The sequence below is a fragment of the Ursus arctos genome, unplaced genomic scaffold (assembly GCF_023065955.2).
Source record: "Ursus arctos isolate Adak ecotype North America unplaced genomic scaffold, UrsArc2.0 scaffold_10, whole genome shotgun sequence".
Classification (NCBI taxonomy): Eukaryota; Metazoa; Chordata; class Mammalia; order Carnivora; family Ursidae; genus Ursus; species Ursus arctos.
The window spans coordinates 2,405,230-2,423,023 of record NW_026622764.1 but is presented as its reverse complement, the minus strand read 5'-3'; the positions used below and the strand labels follow the sequence as shown (position 1 = coordinate 2,423,023).

General features: G+C 45.8%; 1 long non-coding RNA gene across 2 annotated transcripts; it reads right to left on the bottom strand.

Moving 5' to 3' along the window:
• Window positions 1–1,390: 1,390 nt before the first annotated feature.
• LOC125281814 (uncharacterized) lies at window positions 1,391–9,929 on the bottom strand. 2 transcript variants are annotated; one of them, XR_008957527.1, is made up of 4 exons: window positions 9,155–9,929; window positions 5,905–6,046; window positions 4,363–4,443; window positions 1,391–3,434 (listed from the first exon to the last, which is right to left on the bottom strand). It is a non-coding gene; the product is annotated as an uncharacterized LOC125281814 (long non-coding RNA). The 2 variants fall into 2 exon arrangements; XR_007188953.2 differs by lacking the exon at window positions 5,905–6,046.
• Window positions 9,930–17,794: the final 7,865 nt, after the last annotated feature.

The following is a 17,794-nucleotide window of genomic DNA, read 5'->3' as shown; positions in this document are numbered from 1 at the left end:
CCTGTGCAGACCTCTTTCTCGGATAGGACACACGTGCCTCTGCAGTGGTTTGGGGGCCACACACTTCTCACTCCTCCCACCAACGGCGGGGCCTAGCTCCTCTCCCCCGGCCTCTGCATGAACCTTCCAGCCCGGCCTGAGCTCACAAGGGGAGGACCACCGCCGGGATGCCCCGAGACTTCCCAGCAAGACAACAAGGCTTCTGGCCGAACCCTGTCCGTGGAGCCTCAGCCTTGGACACAGCCACCTGCAAGGGCCGCACGAGTGCTCCTGCCACAACCGCAGCTGAGCCCCCTGGGCAGCCAGTGCTGCCGGACGCAGCCACGCTTGGGACGCAGCCCCTGGACACGTGAGTGAGTCTGCGGGTGGTTCCAAGTCCACGTGACGCCGAGGGCACAGAGATGAGCTGTCCACACCCCCCAAGTCTTCCCAAATCGCAGAGGCCTGAGCAAGTTAATTTGGGGGTGGTTTGTTACGTAGCCATAAGTAACCCTTGCAAACATAGTTTTGCCTTGCTTTGTACATAAACGGCGTCATAGCCTATGCATTGATCTTATGCGAGCCCCTTTTTTTCCTTTGTAACACTTCGCCCTGGAGATCTTTCCATGTCAATACGAATAGATTAATTAACCTATAATTAGCTACTGCAAATAATTCTATCCTCATTTATTTAAACACTCCTCTGTTGATCAACAATTAGATTGCTTCAACTTTTTCCTTATTGCAAGCCATTCTGAGATGAATATCTTATGCACATGTGTATTTCTTTATGATACCTAGAAATGAAATTGTAATAGAGAAACCTCACACCTTTATCTTTCTGCCAAATGGCCCAAAAAGCTATGCCCTTTTACACTTCCACCAGCAGTATGTGAGAATACATCCCCTTATCTTTATCATCACTGGATAGTAACAAATGTTTTTCCTATCTTGAGAAAAAAATATAATTATACGTAATACATTACATTATAATTAATACATATTATATATTAACTACTTAAATGTTACATATTTTATACATATTATATAATATGTACATATTGGATATTTTATATATAAATATATGTATTTATTTTATTTTTATTTTTATTTTTTTAAAGATTTTATTTATTTATTTGACAGAGATAGAGACAGCCAGCGAGACAGGGAACACAAGCAGGGGGAGTGGGAGACGAAGAAGCAGGCTCATAGCGGAGGAGCCTGATGTGGGGCTCGATCCCATAACGCCGGGATCACGCCCTGAGCCGAAGGCAGAGGTTTAACCGCTGTGCCACCCAGGCGCCCCAAATATATGTATTTAAATATAATTTGCACTTTCCTTGTTTGTAGTGATTTTTCTGCAACTCCTCAGGTGTGTATTGGCCGTTTGTATGTATTCTAAAATTATTAATTTTCTTATTGTTTTGTTATGTGCAAATACTTTCTCCCAGTCTATTGTTGTTATATTTATTCATGGCATCTTTTGTCATAAAGAAGCTTTAAATTTTGAGCCTGGTATCTCTGAACTTTTTTTTCATTATAGGAGTTTATATTAGATTATATTTTAAGAAAATCTTTTCCACCCCAAGATTATAAAATATTCTCCTATCTTCTTTATATTTAAAAAAAACCCTCCTTTATCCATCTGGAATTTATTTGGTGTTTGGGGTAGGGAGTTGTTGAAACTCCTTCAGTGTGACGGGTCAGTGGGAGCGGTGCCTCGGGGTGTGGGAGTGTGGCCCCTGGGGTGGCTGCCTGCACCCTCGGGGCTCCGGGCAGCTGTTTCCTGTCTCCAAGCCTCTGTTCTTTTGTGAAATGGTAAGAATAAGTCTCCCTCAGAATGTTCCTATGAAGTTCATAAGAAGTATATAAAAGTGCCTGGAACTTCAAATAATCTTGCATATTAACTCACACCAAGTATTTCCCCCAAATGGATGGGCCATTGTCCCGGGGCGATGTTGAATAGTCCGTTACTTCCTCAATCCTATGAAATGTCAGCTCTATTATACTCTGAAGTTTCATATATACATGCATATCTCAGTTCCCACTGGCTGATTCCTGCAACAAGTGCCACTGTTTTTGTTGCAATGGCTCTGTGGTGTCTATTTTTATATTTTATAGGGCAAGCATTCTATTCGTTTCCATTAGCTCTTGTAGATTAATTTGGAGGATACCTATGTACTTGCTGTCTGCATCTCTCCTGCAGGTAGTAGTGTGTTGTCCGTTCACTTATGGTATCTACTGTACCCGTCAGTGAAGTTGTATAATTTTCCTCTTATGGTGTTTTGCCTTTTAGTTGCTACCATACATGGACCAGTTTTTCCATAACTTTGCTTTATTGGCTATTATTTGCATGCAGGAAAGCAGGTAAATTCTGTCTGTCTGATCCTTGATCTGGCCACCTTCCTTGCTTGGAAATTTCCCATTAGTTGCAGAACTTCATCAGCTGACTGAGATCTTCCGGGTAAGGGATCCTCACTACAGGATTCCGGGTGCCGAGAGCTTTCCATGGCTCTGGTTCCTCCCTGCTGACATGGGGTGAAGACTGGGGTAGAGGAGTGGAACCTGTCCACACTCACCTAGAAATAGTCTTTAGTTTCAGCATGAAACCCGACATTCTGCATTACCAGGATTTTTGTACTTTGAGTATTAGTTCTCGCACTGTATTTATCCAGGGCCTTAGGGGAGAGCTGTTGTAACCAAGCAGCCTGTCACACTTACTGATTGATTTCTTCGGACCAGCTCTCCTAAATTTCAGGTCTGTCAGAGTTTTGCTGGTCCAGCCTGGGTTCTTTTCTACATTCTCCTTGCTGACAGGGTGCAGGGAGCCTGTGGACTCTTGCACTTTGAGTGTTGTAGCTTCACCGAGGAATGGGTGGTCCACAGCAGCTCATGAGGTCCTGTCCCTTGAGGTTGGAGCTGGTCCTGCAGGCACCCGCTCTTCCAAGTCTTTATTGACATCAAGACTCCAGGATTTGGGAAAGGACACAAGGATGGGTCCATTAACCTGCTGGAAGCTAACTTCAGCATTGAAAGTACCTGATGTCCCCAAAGTGAGCCCATCAGGAACTCCTAGGTCATGAAAAGGGTGTAGAAAGGGTCTTCCACATAACATCAGGAGCTTACATCAAGCACCCTTCTGGGGTCATGCTTACCCAAAGCAGGGCAGCCCGCAAGGCTTTTTCCCCAAGTTAAGTTGGTTTCTTGGCAGTCCCCCAAATATCCTGAGGCTCCTGCACCTGCCAAGAAGTGACCTTTACTCACTTGGTCAGGCTGCTGAGAACCTCGTAATCAAGGTACCAGGCTGGCTCTTCCAAGGGACTGTATTGGCTCCATAAAGTCAACCTTAGTTCCTTAAAGCTGTCTGGTCATGTCTGAGTCTACGCATGTCTCTCTCCAATATGACATTCCAGTAAAAAAGCCTTGGTAATGTGACCAATGTTTCCAATGGTGTCCTGTTGTAAGAACAGATTCTTATTGAACTTGTGCAAATAAATATATTGCCATGAAAATATGAAAATACTGAGTGTTTCTGAATTCTGAAGGGATCACATGGGGAGAAAAAGCCAAAGGTTTCATGTTCGTTTACAAAGGAATCTTTTACCAAATTTCCGTAAGTCAAAGGTAGCTTTGAATCTGGAAGAGCAAACACTAGAGAATGAGCAGTGTTTCAAACAAAAGTTTTTGACACAGTTTTCCCATTAGTTCCAGAAATTCTTACTCTTACTTTTATGGTCTTAAAGGTATTAGAGACCTGTGTTTGTCATTACAATGCCATCGACAAGGAAATTCACGGACACACACTTCAATAGTAGGATTACAAGTGATGATATTATACTAAGACATAAAAAAAACCTTAGGAATTTTATATGATTTCTGGCATAGTCATAGTATCCCACCATAAAATAAGGTTTATTATCACGAAGGTTTATCATCACTTATTTGACAATGCTTCCCATGGGATTTGACATACCAAATAAACAAGCAAAATTAGGCAAAAAGTCTTCATTTAGAAGTTGAACTCAGGGAAACATTTATCATGCAAATGGTCGCCCAAAGAAAGCCAGGGTAACAATACTTAAGAGTGGATAAAACAGACTTTAAAACAAAGCCTGTAACACAGGACAAAGAAGGGCACTAGATAATAATAAAGGAGGCAATCCAACATGAAGATATAACCCTTGTAAATATTTATGACCCCGACACGGAAGCACATAAATACATAAAACAATTACTAACAAACACAAAAGAAATAATCGATAGTAAAATACGATAATAGTTGGGGACATTAACACCCACTTACAGCAATGGACAGATCATCCAAACAGAAAACCAACAAGGAAACAGGGGCTTTGAATGACATATTGGACCAGATGGACTTACCAGACATTCAGAGCATTCCAGCCTAAAGCAGAATATACATTCTTTTCAAGTGCACGGGGAGCATTCTCCAGAATAGATCACCTATTAGGCCAGGAAACAAGTCTCAGTAAATTCACAAAAAAATGAAGTCATACCATGCACCTTTTCTGACCACAATGCTACAAAACTAGAAATCAACCACAAGAGAAAGTCTACTCAACAATGAATGGGTCAACCAAGAAATCAAAGTACATGGAAACAAATGATTATGAAAACACAACAGTGCAAAACCTTTGGGATGCCCAATGTTCTGGGAGGGAGGTTTATAGCAACACAAGCCTACCTCAAGAAGCAAGAGAAATCTTAACAAGCTCACCTTACATGTAAAGGAGCTAGAAAAAGAAGAACAAACAAAGCCCAAGCCCAGCAGAAGGAAGGAAACAATAAAGATTCGAGCAGAAATAAGCGACGTAGAAACTAAAATATAATAGAGCAGATCAATGTAACCAGGAGATGGTTCTTTGAAAAGGTCAACAAAATTGATAAACCTCTAGCCAGACTCATTAAAAAAAGAAAAAAGGGAGAGAGAGGACCCAAGTAAAGAAAATTACTAATGAAAGAGGAGAAATAACAGCCAACACAACAGAAATACAATTGTAAGAGAACTATGAAAAATTACATGCCAACAAATTGGACAACTTACAAGAAATGGATAAACTCCTAAAAACATATAATCTACCAAAACGGAAGGAGGAAGAAAGAGAAAATTTGAACAGACCAATCACCAGCAATGAAATTGAATCAGTAATAAAAAAAACCTCCCAAAAAACAAAAGTCCAGGACCAGATGGCTTCACAGGTGAATTCTAGCAAGCATTTAAAGAAGAGTTAATATGTATTTTCCTCGAACTGTTCCAATAAAGAGAAAAGGAACTCCACACTCATTCTGTGCGGCCAGCGTTACCCTGATACCAAAAGCAGACACAGACACCACTAAAAGAGAGAACTACAGACCAACATCTCTCATGCATATAGACACCCTAGTCCTCAACAAATACTAGCAAACTGAATCCAATGATATATTTTAAAAAATCGCTCACCACAACCAAGTGAGATCTATTCCTGGGTCGCTAGGGTGGTTTCAATACTCACAAAACAATCAACGTGCTACGTCACATCGACAAGAGAAAGGATAAAAACCACACGACCATCTCAACAGATGCAGAAAGAGCACTTGACAAAGTACAACATCCATTCATGATAAAAACCCTCAACAAAGTAGGTGTAGAGGGAACATACCTCAGCATAATAAAGGTCTTTTATTAAAAACCCAGAGCCAACATCATACTCAATTGTGAAAAATGGAGAGCTTTCCCTCTAAGGTCAGAAACAAGGCAGGGATGTCCACTCTCAGTACCTTTATTCAACACAGTACTGGAAGCCACAGCCACGGCAATCAGACAACAACAAGAAAAAACAGGCATCCAAACTGGTAAAGAAGAAGTAAAACTTTGATTACTTGCAGATGACAAGATACTATATATAGAAAACCCAAAAGGGGCACCTGGGTGGCTCAGTCGGTTAGGTGTCTGCCTTCGGCTCAGGTCATGATCTCGGGGTCCTGGGATGGAGTCCTGCATCGGGCTCCCTGCTCCGCGGGGACCCTGCTTCTTCCTCTGCCTGCCGCTCCCCCCTGCTCTCTCTCCCTGACAAAAAAATAAATAAAATCTTAAAAAAAAAAAAAGAAAACCCAAAAGTCTCCACCAAAAAACTACTAGAACTGATAGATGAATTCAGCAAAGTGACAGGATCCAAAATCAATGTACAGAAATCTGTTGCATTTCATTCATTCATTCATTCATTCATTCATTCATTTATTGAGTGTGAGTGGGAGGGGAAGGGCAGAGGGAGAGGGAGAGAGAGAATCCCAACAACCAGACTCTGAGCTGAGCACCAAGCCTGACCTGGGGCTCAATCTCACGAGCCTGAGCTGAAATCAAGAGTCAGATGCTCCACTGGTGGAGGGTCCTGGGATTGAGTCCTGCGTCAGGCTCCACACACAGCAGGGAGTCTGCTCAAGATTCTCGTTCTCTCTCTGCCCCTCCCCCTGTTTGCATGTGCTCTCCTCTAAAATAAATAAATCTATAAAAGAAAAAGAAGAGGTGATATGTGCATCTCTAAATATATATTTACACACACGATGGAATACTACTCAGTCATAAAGAAGAGTGTAATCTTGCCATTTGCAACAACACAGATGGAGCTAGAGAGTACTATCCTAAGTGAAATAAGTCAGATATGATTTCACTCACATGTGAAATTTAAGAAACAAAACAAAACAGAAGAGCAGGGGAAAAAAGAGAGGGACACAAACTGAGAAACAGACTCTTAAGTATAGAGAACAAATGTGACCAGGAGAGTGAAGCGGGTGGAAGAGCAGGGGCCCCGGGCTCGCCTCGTCCCTCGTCCCTCGGACACCAATCAACAACAGATGAGTTCGAACAGCCAGGAGATCAATCTGAGGATTAAGAAACCAGTCTGCACAGTCAGAGGGAGAGACCGGCAGATTCGAGATGCGGAGACGTGAACTGGGGGAGAGAAAAGCCGTGGGGCTGCAGAGGGGGTGGGAGCCCTCTTTGTGGAAAGCAGACAGGGAGAAAGGGGGCATGGGGGAGGGAGCCACGAGTAGGGTTCCGGTGAGGAAAACACTCCCCCAGGACCCGTGACTGGGGACTCGAGAGGAACTGACGATGGCCAGTTTGCAAGCCTCGGAGCTCCGATTCTGAGGCTTCAGAAGCCATGCCATCCACGGGAATCGCGCAGGGTGGCCGCGGTGCTCCTGGGGAGCGGACGGGGGATGTGCAGTGGGATCCCCTGGGCCGCACTGGGAGAGATGGCTCCCCCTCCCGGAGTGCTTTTGGAAGGGGGTATACTGCCTCTCCAAGGACCAAAGCCCCGCCAGGCACCCCTGAGCGGCCAGTCGCTGGCAGGGACCAATGGAAGTGCGTGTGCGGAGGGCAGATGACCAGTTCGCAGCTCTTCCCGGGGCTGCACCATGGACTCTGGGCACCTGGGCGGCTGAGCGACTGCTTTTCTGGGGCAGAGCGGTGTCGGGGGTGACGCTGCAGTCTCTCCTCCAGGGCAGGGGAGCGGGGTCCCCGCCTTGCCGGGCCCTTTAAGATTGGGAGGTTTGAGGGGTGCCTGGGTGGCTCAGTCGGTTAAGTGTCTGCCTTCAGCTTAGGTCATGATCTTGGGGTCTTGGGATCAAGCCCCGAGTTGGGCTCCCTGCTCAGTGGGGAGCCTGCTTCTCCCTCTGCCCCTCCCCACCCCCCGCTTGTGGTCTCTCCCCCTCTCTCTCTGTCTCTCTCATTAAATGAATGAATGAATGAATGAATGAATGAAACCAAATGAAAATGAAAATGAAAATACAACAGTCCAAAACTTTTGAGATATGGCAAAGGTGTTCCTAAGAGGGATGTATATAGCAATACAGGCCTACCTCAAGAAGCAAGAAAACTCAAATACACAACCTTACCTTGCACCTGAAGGAGCTGGAAAAGAACAGGGAATAAAGGCCAAAGCCAGTAGAAGGGAAATAATAAAGATTAGGGCAGAAATAAATGATACAGAAATAAAGAAAGGTAGAACAGATCAACGAAACTAGGAGCTGGTTCTTTGAAAGGATTAACAAAATTGATAAACACTTAGCCAGATTTATCAAAAGGAAAAGAGAAAGGAGAACAAACTGATGGTCGCCGGGGGGGGGGGGGGTGAGTGGGGGTTAAAGAGCGCATTTATCATGATGAAAAAAAGAAAACAAGGAAGACGGGGCCATATCTACCTTATTTCCAACTGTTTACCTGGTATCTAGAGTGTGATTAGTGCATAGTAAAATTCCAATAAGTATTTAACAGATGAGTGAATGAAAAAAAAAGAAGTTGAATTTTGGGAAGTTCCTTGAAATATCAAAAGGTTTTTTTTTTTTTAAAGATTTTTTATTTATTTATTCGACAGAGAGAGACAGCCAGTGAGAGGGGGAACACAGGCAGGGGGAGTGGGAGAGGAAGAAGCAGGCTCCCAGCGGAAGAGCCTGATGTGGGGCTCGATCCCGGAACGCCGGGATCACGCCCTGAGCCGAAGGCAGACGCTTAACCGCTGTGCCACCCAGGCGCCCCAAAATATCAAAAGGTTTTAAAGCACATGCCTAAAAAGATTACAGATTATTACAAAGCTTAATTCTTTTTTTAAAAAAAGATTTTATTTATTTATTTGACAGAGAGAGACAGCCAGGGAGAGAGGGAACACAGGCAGGGGGAGTGGGAGAGGAAGAAGCAGGCTCATAGCGGAGGAGCCTGATGTGGGGCTCGATCCCAGGACCCTGGGATCACGCCCTGAGCCAAAGGCAGACGCTTAACGACTGAGCCACCCAGGCGCCCCAAAACTTAATTCTTAATTATCTATTTAGCCAAGGTGGCAATAAGAGATTCTAAAGTCAAGTGCAGAGGATTATGTAGTTGTTATGAAAACTTAGCTCTTTTAATATTGAGAGGATCCAACATTAAGTAATCAAAGATCTAATAAAGATGAAACTTAGAAACTGTTTTTCTAGGCAGATTAAAGATAAAGAAAAATCTTTATCATTTAGACCAATAATCTAAGAAAACTCATTTTAGCAGAGAAAACGCAAATTCCAGTCTTATACAGGTGTACTTCTGATATTAAATCTCTATTCCAACAAAGTGACTTTTTAAAAAAAAATGTATGCAGTCCTTCCCTTTCCCTCCCCGTCATCTCCCATGTTGAGATATACTTACGGAGACAGAGACATCCGGGTCCTGCATGGATCTGCGTTCTCGTGCTGGGTGCCGGGACGTGCCGACCAGAATCCCCATCAGGAGGGAAGGTCTCCCAGCTGTGGGAAGGCTGCCAACCACCCACAGATCTCAGATTCCAGCAGGAATCGCCTCGATTGGAGACAGCTGCCTTGCCAAGGGCACGCCCTCTTCCCAGATGGTCACGTCCAAGGACTGTTATGAAAGTCCAGCCTTCTGGGACAACTTAGGATGATTCTGAAGGGTAATCCAGTTTTCGGGACTCCTCAGAATCAGCCAAGGCTCCTGTGGATGCCGTTTCACCGGTCAGCTTCTGCCTGATCTTGCTCTCTAACCCCACCTTCTCTCCCCAGGTGCGGGTCCCTCCCTGATAAACTACTTTACTTAGTGATCCCCACAGTCTCAGTCCCAATCATGCATGAAATTCCTTTCCAAAGATTCCCTTGGTGGGCGCCTGGGTGGCTCCGTCGGTGAAGCGTCTGCCTTCGGCTCAGGTCATGATCCCGGGGTCCTGGGATGGAGCCCAGCGTCGGGCTCCCTGCTCCGCGGGGAGCCTGCTTCTCCCTCTGCCTGCTGCTGCCCCTGCTTGTGCTCTCTCTGTCAAATAAATAAAATCTTAAAAAAACAAAAACAAAAAACAAACACCAAAGGTTCCCTTCTCACAAACCTTCTACAACTTTTATATTCATTCAGATTTTGTCCTGAGTTTTCCCCTCTTTAAATAACCAGTCTGGCTTTCCTCGCACAGCCGTTTCCATTGTTATCTCCAGCAGTCTTTTTTTTTTTTTTTTAAGATTTTATTGATTTGAGAGAGAGAGAGAAGATGAACAAGCAGTGAGGAGGGGCAGAGGCAGAGGGAGAAGGAGACTCCCCGCTGAGCAGGGAGCCCGACACAGGGCTCGATCCCAAGGCCCTGGGATCATGACCTGAGTCACGGGAAGATGCTTAACTGACTGAGCCCCCGGGGTGCCCTATCTCCAGTAGCTTTAATTACCTTTGTTAAAATTATCCCCATCTGTGTCTTTGTAGTTACCCATAAAACCTCAGGAGACATTAGACAAAGTTCTGATGTTTGTTTTTTTCCTTTTCTGATAAATTTTGCAATGGAGATAGCACGAACTTATTTTTCAGTGAGGAGAAGCAGAATAAAAGTTTTATATGTAATGCTGACAATTCTAAAGACACGTCCAGTTTAATTAAAACGACCTTATATTTTAAGACTGAATATTTACAGGGCACCTCGGTGGCTCAGTCTGTGAAGTGTCCGCCTCCGGCTCAGGTCATGATCCCAGGGTCCTGGGATCGAGTCCTCCGAGAGGCTCCCTGATCAGCGGGGAGTCTGCTTGTTCCTCTGCCTCTGCTCCTGATCTCACTTGCCCTCTTGCTCTCTCTCTCTCTCTCAAATAAATAAATAAAATCTTAAAAAAAATTTTTTTTTCCGGGGTGGCTCAATTAGTTAAGTGGCAGACTCTTGATTTTGGCTCAGGTCATGATCTCGGGGTCCTGGGATTGAGCTCCTCAACCACTGGGCTCCATGCTCAGAGTCTGCTTATGATTCTCCCCCTCTGCTCCCCGACCCTCTCTAAATAAATAAATAAATCTTAAAAAAAAAAAAAAAGACTGGGGCGCCTGGTGGCTCAGTCCGTTGAGCGTCCACCTTTGGCTCAGGTCATGATCCCAGAGTCCTGGGATCGAGTCCTGCATCGGGCTCCCTGCTCAGCGAGGAGTCTGCTTCTCCCTCTCCCTCTGCCCCTCCCCCTGCTTGTGCTCTCTCTCTCTCCCTCTCTCTCTGTCAGATAAATAAATACAATCTTAAATAAAAAGACCAAATATTTTCCCAAATCATGTGAACTTGTAAAACATTTGGGTTCATCGCTCTGTTTCTGAGTTGTAGAATGCCAGATTCTTAGAAGCACGTACCTTTACGCCAACTAAGCAGAGCCCTTTTACGAGTTAACTTAGCAACACCACCTGGAGGAAGGGAACATCTCAGTGAAAGTACTGGACACACATACCAGTACACGAGATGCACACAGAAAGGCCCAATTTCCAAATATCTCCCTTTTACAACACAAATTTAATTGCAAGATGGGGTTATAATTTATAGATCTATTGGCCTTTTTTCCTCCAGAATCTAATGAATATTGCGGCCAAGCAGTGTTGCAAAAAAGATTGCCCAACTTGGGAGAATATGACCCAAAGCGCAGCGCGTGGCAATAAACCGTCCTTTCCCATCTTCCAGCTGGATCTCGGTGGTTTTCGTCCCGCACGGGAAGCTGCCGCAACACGCAAACCAAAGGAAGCCCGAGACCCCCGCGAGCGTCGCTTCCTTCCCAAGACGCGAGGCTTCGCCACGGAGCCCCAGGGCTTCCCAGTTTCTGGTCCTCCCGGAAAGCCCGACTTCCCGTGGCCGAGGCCACCGGCTTCGCCCTCAGCTTCCCTCGGCTGGAACGGCAGGCGGGGGAGCCCGCGGGCCCTGTTCGGAGGCGCCCGAGAGCCGAGCCCCGGGAGGCAGCGGCGGGCCCCGCGCTTGCACAGCCGGGACTCACGGACGCACGTCTGTCCAGCCGAGCGCGCGGCCGGCCCCCTCGCCGCAGGCGGGAAACGCGGCGCCGGAGGTCCGCGGTGCCCCTCGGGGGTGGGGGGCTCCCGGGCGGCCCTGACCTGCCCCCGCCCCAGACCGGCGGCCCGGGGCCAGCAGACAACCCCCGAGGCCTCCGCGGGCAGCCAGCCCGGGTCTCCGCGCGGCCAACCCGGGGCTTCCCCGGAAGCAGGGGCAGGGGCAGGGGCAGGCCCTCCGGCGCCCTCGGGCTCCACGCACCGCGCCGTCGTTGCGGCAGGGCCGGCGCCCACCTTCTACTCAGGGCCTCCCCCTCCTTGGAGGCACTTCCCGTGCCAGTGTCCGTGCCAGGCTCCGTGCTCCGCCGCTTTCCCCGGGGACAACCTGCGCACCGCGCACCGGGGTCGTCGGGCCCCCGCAGGTGGACCGACCACCCACCTTTGTCTCCTCCGTCACCGTCACCGTCACCGCGGTTCCCTACCCTTCCTCCTTCCTCCCGCTGCCTGCGGGGTGTTGCATTTTGTTTCTGAAATCGGTGGTCAAATAGTAGTCTTTCCAAAATGACCGTATCTGGGGTTGGTTTTTTTTTTTTAAGATGTTATTTATTTATTTATTTATTTATTTATTTATTTAATTCCTCCCCTCCCCCCCACAGCTGTATCCGGGTATAATTGACAAAATTGTGTGTACTTAAAGCGTAAGACCTGAAGATTCGGCATATGTATATTTTGTCAGCCGATGACCACAATCAGGTTAATTAACACACCCATTGCCTCGCATAGTTGTCCTTTATAATCGCCCGTGTGTGGGCAAGAATGCCTCCCTTCTACTCTTAGCAACTTCGAGGGCACAACAGTATCATTACCTATAGTCACTGTGCTGTTTATTAGATGCCCAGAGCTTATCACCTTATAACCTCTGACCAGCATCTCCCTGTCTCCTCCACCCCCCAGCCCCTGGTAATCCCATTCTACTCACTGTTTCTATGAGTTCAACTTAAAAAAAAAAAAAAATTCCACGTACAGGTAAGATCACGCAGTATGTCTTTCTCTGGCTTCTCCAACTTAGCGTAATGTCCTCTAGCTCCATCGATGTTGTTGCAAAGGCAGGATTTCCTTCTTTCCTATGGCTGGGTAACACTGCATTGTGCATAATACATCTTCTTTATCCATTCATCTGCCGACAGACAAGTTATTTCCAGATCTTGACTATTGTGACTAACGTGGCAATGAACACGGGGTGGAGAAATCTCTTCGAGATCCTGATTTCATTTCCTTCAGCTGTATACCCAGAAGTGGAGTTGATGGACCATAGGGTAGTTCTGTTTTTATGACTTTGAGGATGCTCCATGCTGCTGTCCCCAGTGGCTGCGCCAGCGTGCATCCCTGCCAGCAGGTGCACGAGGGCTCCCGCCTCTCCCTCTCCCATTTATCTCCAGTATTCTTGGTCACAGCCATCCTAACAGGTGTGGGGGCGATCTCTCATTTAGCTTTGACTTGCGTTTCCCTGATGATGAGGGAGGTTGACCATCGTTCATGTACCTGTTAAACATTTGCATGTCTTCTTTGGAAAAAATGTCTATCAGATCCTTTGCCAATTAAATATTTTTTCTTTTTTGCTATTGAGTTGTAAAAGTTCCTTATATATTTTAGTATTAACCACTTACCAGATATACGATTTCCAAATATTTTCTCCAATTCCATAGGTTGCCTTTTCGTTTCATTGATGACTTCCTTTGTTATGCAAAAAGCTGTTGAGTTTCATGTACTCTCCTGTATTTATTTCTGCTTTTGCTGCCTGTGCTTTTGGTGTCATATCCAGAGAACTCACTTCCCAGACCCACATCAAGGAGTTCTACAGCTGCTGTATTTCTTTTTCTTTCTTTTTTTTTTAATGTTTTTTTATTATATTATGTTAGTCACCATACAGTACATCCCCGGTTTCCGATGTAAAGTTCGATGAATCATTAGTTGCGTATAACACCCAGTGCACCATGCAATACGTGCCCTCCTTACTACCCATCACCGGTCTATCCCATTCCCCACCCCCCTCCCCTCTGAGGCCCTCAGTTTGTTTCTCAGAGTCCATAGTCTCTCATGTTTCATTCCCCCTTCTGATTACCCCCCCCTTTCTTTATCCCTTTCTTCCCCTACTGATCTTCCTAGTTCTTATGTTCCATAGATGAGAGAAATCATATGATAATTGTCTTTCTCTGCTTGACTTACTTCACTTAGCATTATCTCCTTCAGTGCCGTCCATGTTGCAGCAAATGTTGAGAACTCGTTCTTTCTGATATACAGCTGCTGTATTTCTTCAGTAGTTACTCGGGACTTGGGTCCTGCATACCCAGCAAGGCCTCAAGTTAATGAACATCTTCGTCTCCTCTGTAACGATACAAACACCACGTACAGACATTGTTGCCCAGGACTGCAGCGTTATTCTCCCTCACAAATTAGACACTATTACTGTTTCCTACGGCCCAATACTTGACTAGATCTGCCTTTGTGCTCGTTCCTGCCTTTGCTTAACGCACTTCCTGCACCTCTGAGGTTCTCTCCGGGATTTTTTTTTTTCCTGCCGTAAATTTTGACTTTGTCTCCTTTCGTGAAAATCTGTCGGTGGTTTACTCTTTCAGAGTCAGCCTAAGAATTTGTACATATTTTCCTCATCTTTATAAGATAGTTGCTCAGGTAAGAATTCTAGAGTGACAGGTTTTTCTCTCAACACTTTGAGATAATCTTCCCTGACTTTTGACTTCTCCTGCTATGACACAGAAGTCAGTCGTGTGTCCGGCTGTCTTTCCTTTGTGGTGACCCACTGTTTCCTTCTGGCAGCTTCTAAGATCTCTTTCTTCTGAATTCTGTGATTGTACTTTGATCTGTCTAGTGTTGTTTTCCAAATGTTCTTAGGAGCCACTGAGCTTCATTGACGTAAAGATGGCAGCTCTCCACAGCGTTACAAGCGACTTAGCCAGCATCCCTTCTAACTAAGCTGTTTCCCGTTCCCTCTGTCCCCGCCTGGAACTCTGAGCACATAGAGACCCAGTCTCGTTCTTGTTTTCATTCTCTTAATCTCACTAGTAAATGGATTTTCTTCCTTTGTCCACACGCACTACATTCTAGATCATGTCTTTGGCTCTATCTCCCAGGTCGTGAATTCTCTCTACAGTAATACGGAATCTGCTGTTTATTCTACATTAATTTTCAAATTTCAATTTTATTTTTCATTTCTGAAACTCCTACTTGGTTATTTAGAAAACCTCCTTGTTCTTTGACCACATCACTAAGCTTCTTTTATTTTAAAATCATTTTAAACATAGTCGTTCTATAATCTATGATGTGGGAAACGAAGGCAGAAGAAAAATTACTAAATTTCCTTTCGACCTACAGCCCACTGACAAGTCCTTGAAAGAGGTAGAGCGACCTTCCTCTAGGGACTCGGCTGCCTTGGTGTTGATACTTCGCTAAGGGGTAAAGGCAATCTTAGCCCGACCCCCAGGTCCCTGTAAGTCTACTTTAACATATAAAAATTCCTTTGGAAACTTTCTTTATCTCTAAACCCCCAAGATACACGTTGGCAGTCATCCTTCAACCGTATGACCCACCGATATACATCTGAAGGGTCCCATGACTGAGGGTTTACTGAGCAATAATGAATGACCTTTCCCAATGATAGAGGCCCCCTCAGGATCCTGGAAGCCTAGTTTCCATAACACCTGGGAGGCTTACGCTCTCCCCAAGCCCCTCCCAACTGGAAACTATATAATGGGCCACTCCTCGTGACCCCAGTGCAGCTCCTTCTGCCCACGGCTCCTGTCCCCGTACTTTAATAAAACCACCATTTGCACCAAGGATTTCTCAAGAATTCTTTCATGGCCGTCGGCTTCGAACCCTAACGTCTTTCCCACGTCAGTCTGTAATTCTATATTCTCCGTAATTCATAGCGCGATGGTTCTCGTATCCGAAGTCTTTGAGGATTGTATGGTGCTGTCATTCTCAGCTGTAGTACCTTGTTTCCTTGTTGTTTTTAAAATTAATTAATTAACTGCTTCTTTTTACTGTGAAACAGCTCATCTCTTTGGAATTTGCTCAGTAGGAACTCTTGAGGCCCCAGCGGATGGTGAGTTCCTCTGCGGGGGATTTTTTTTTTTCTTTTGCCGACAGCAACCTGGAAACCAACTTACATTAAAATTGCAGCGTGGGGGTTTTCACACCACACAACCACCAGTGTAAATTCACACCACAAACACACATAAAAGGTAGGACGTTTTAAAAATTCCTGACCAAGGTTAAGAAAGAACTTTCCTTGCTGTCCCGTTCTGCAGGGCAAACTGATTCCCGTTCTGGCTTTCTGAGAATGGAAGGTGCTAGACTTCCTAGCGGGGGTGCGCTCTGGGCCAGAGCCTCCTGAAGCCTGGGAAAGGTGGGCGCTCTGCCCTGGGCTCTGTCTCTCTCGCCCACACTGCGCCTTGCCCCCCACCCAGCCCCAGGGAGAAACCCAAGGCCTGAGGGGAAAGGCGGTTTTGGCACCAACAAGGATTTCTGCTTTCATTTTGGTTTTGGCCTGTGGATTTTTTTTTTTTTTAATTTCGTGCCATTTCAGCAATGCATTTAAAAAGTATTTTTTAACATAGTAATCACTTCAAACCTAAGGGTTTTCCAGGAGATCTAGCCTGCCGCATGACTGGAAATGGGTCTTATCAACTCCCTTCTGCCCATTAAACATTGAGTTCCAGGAGAGCAGGAACCACGATGGATTCGTTTTTCTATCCCGGGACCTGGCACACGTTAGTGTGCACAGGAAATATTATTGGAATGAATGCCAAAAACGATCATTGCAAGTTCAAGTAATTGGTTTGAGATTCTGAGTACAATCAAAGCAATTTCCTTTCTGCAAACTCTTAAGGCTGTAATTCGACGCCACAGTACGGATTACAGAGGTCCCCGGGAAGCTGGTTACCCCGGGAACTTTGTTTTGATCAAATTAGCTGGGAGCTTACCCAATTCTACTTTAATTTGTATCGCATGGACAGCGAGAAGTTTCTGTTGTGGACAAATTGCACAATTAGTGGAATTGGATTCCCAAGGTTTAGAAAAAATATTCTCAGCATAAAAATGTTGCAACTCCTGCTACTTTCTGGTGAGAACTTCTCACTCCCTCGCTGGTCCTGACGTTTGCCACGATCGTGGGGTTATCTTATCCAGCCACTCCTCCAGAGATCGCCTTCATCTCTCCAGTCAGCTTTTATGGAACGTGTGTCGTCTGCTCTGGGGTAAATACGGGTTCCGAGAAGCATATCGCTGACTCTGTTCTCCCAGGCAGAGGCCAATGTCAGTAATCGCAGTACAGTGAGAAGTAAGCAGCAGGAGAAGTTCACGTCGGTCACAGCAGCTGCTCAACGCGGAGCGTGACGGCTGTTTGCAGCGGCTGGGAAGGTGTCACTGGCGGAGGCCGCGTGTTGAGACCGGAACGAAGACCGAGATAGGAGGCAGCTGGCCAGGGGGCAGGAGGCAGCACGGGGCCCCACCTCCCTGTCCAGTGGCCCCATCCAGTGCCCTGCACCTATAAAGCACCCGGCTCTTACTGCTCATGTCTCCTCAGATTTTAATGGCCCCGAAGGCCTCTCAGTTTGCTCCAACCATTCCCCAGGACAGTGCTCACTGGCTCGTCCCACGTGACACTTACCCAGTTAACTGTGCCTCTGGGCCTCACTCCTCCCGGATAACTTGGACATTTTTATACGCCGTTGACCTCAATGCCCTTCCTCCCATCCTCCCCCCTCCCTTGCTTCCTTAATGTCCTATACGGTTTTAATTTGTTCCTTGCTATAGCTTTCTTCTTAGGAGAATTAAGCTGAAAGTTAACATTCTAAGTAAATGCAAACTCAAAACGCCATGGTCTCTATTTAGAAATGTGAGCGATGAAATTTAGAGAAAACACAGACAAAATATTCCAAACACATTCCTTTCCCTCATGAGCACGCTTCTCCATCCTCTTATTTATCCATCCTCTTTCTTCAACTTGCATTTCTTTCTTTTTTTAAAAGATTTTATTTATTTATT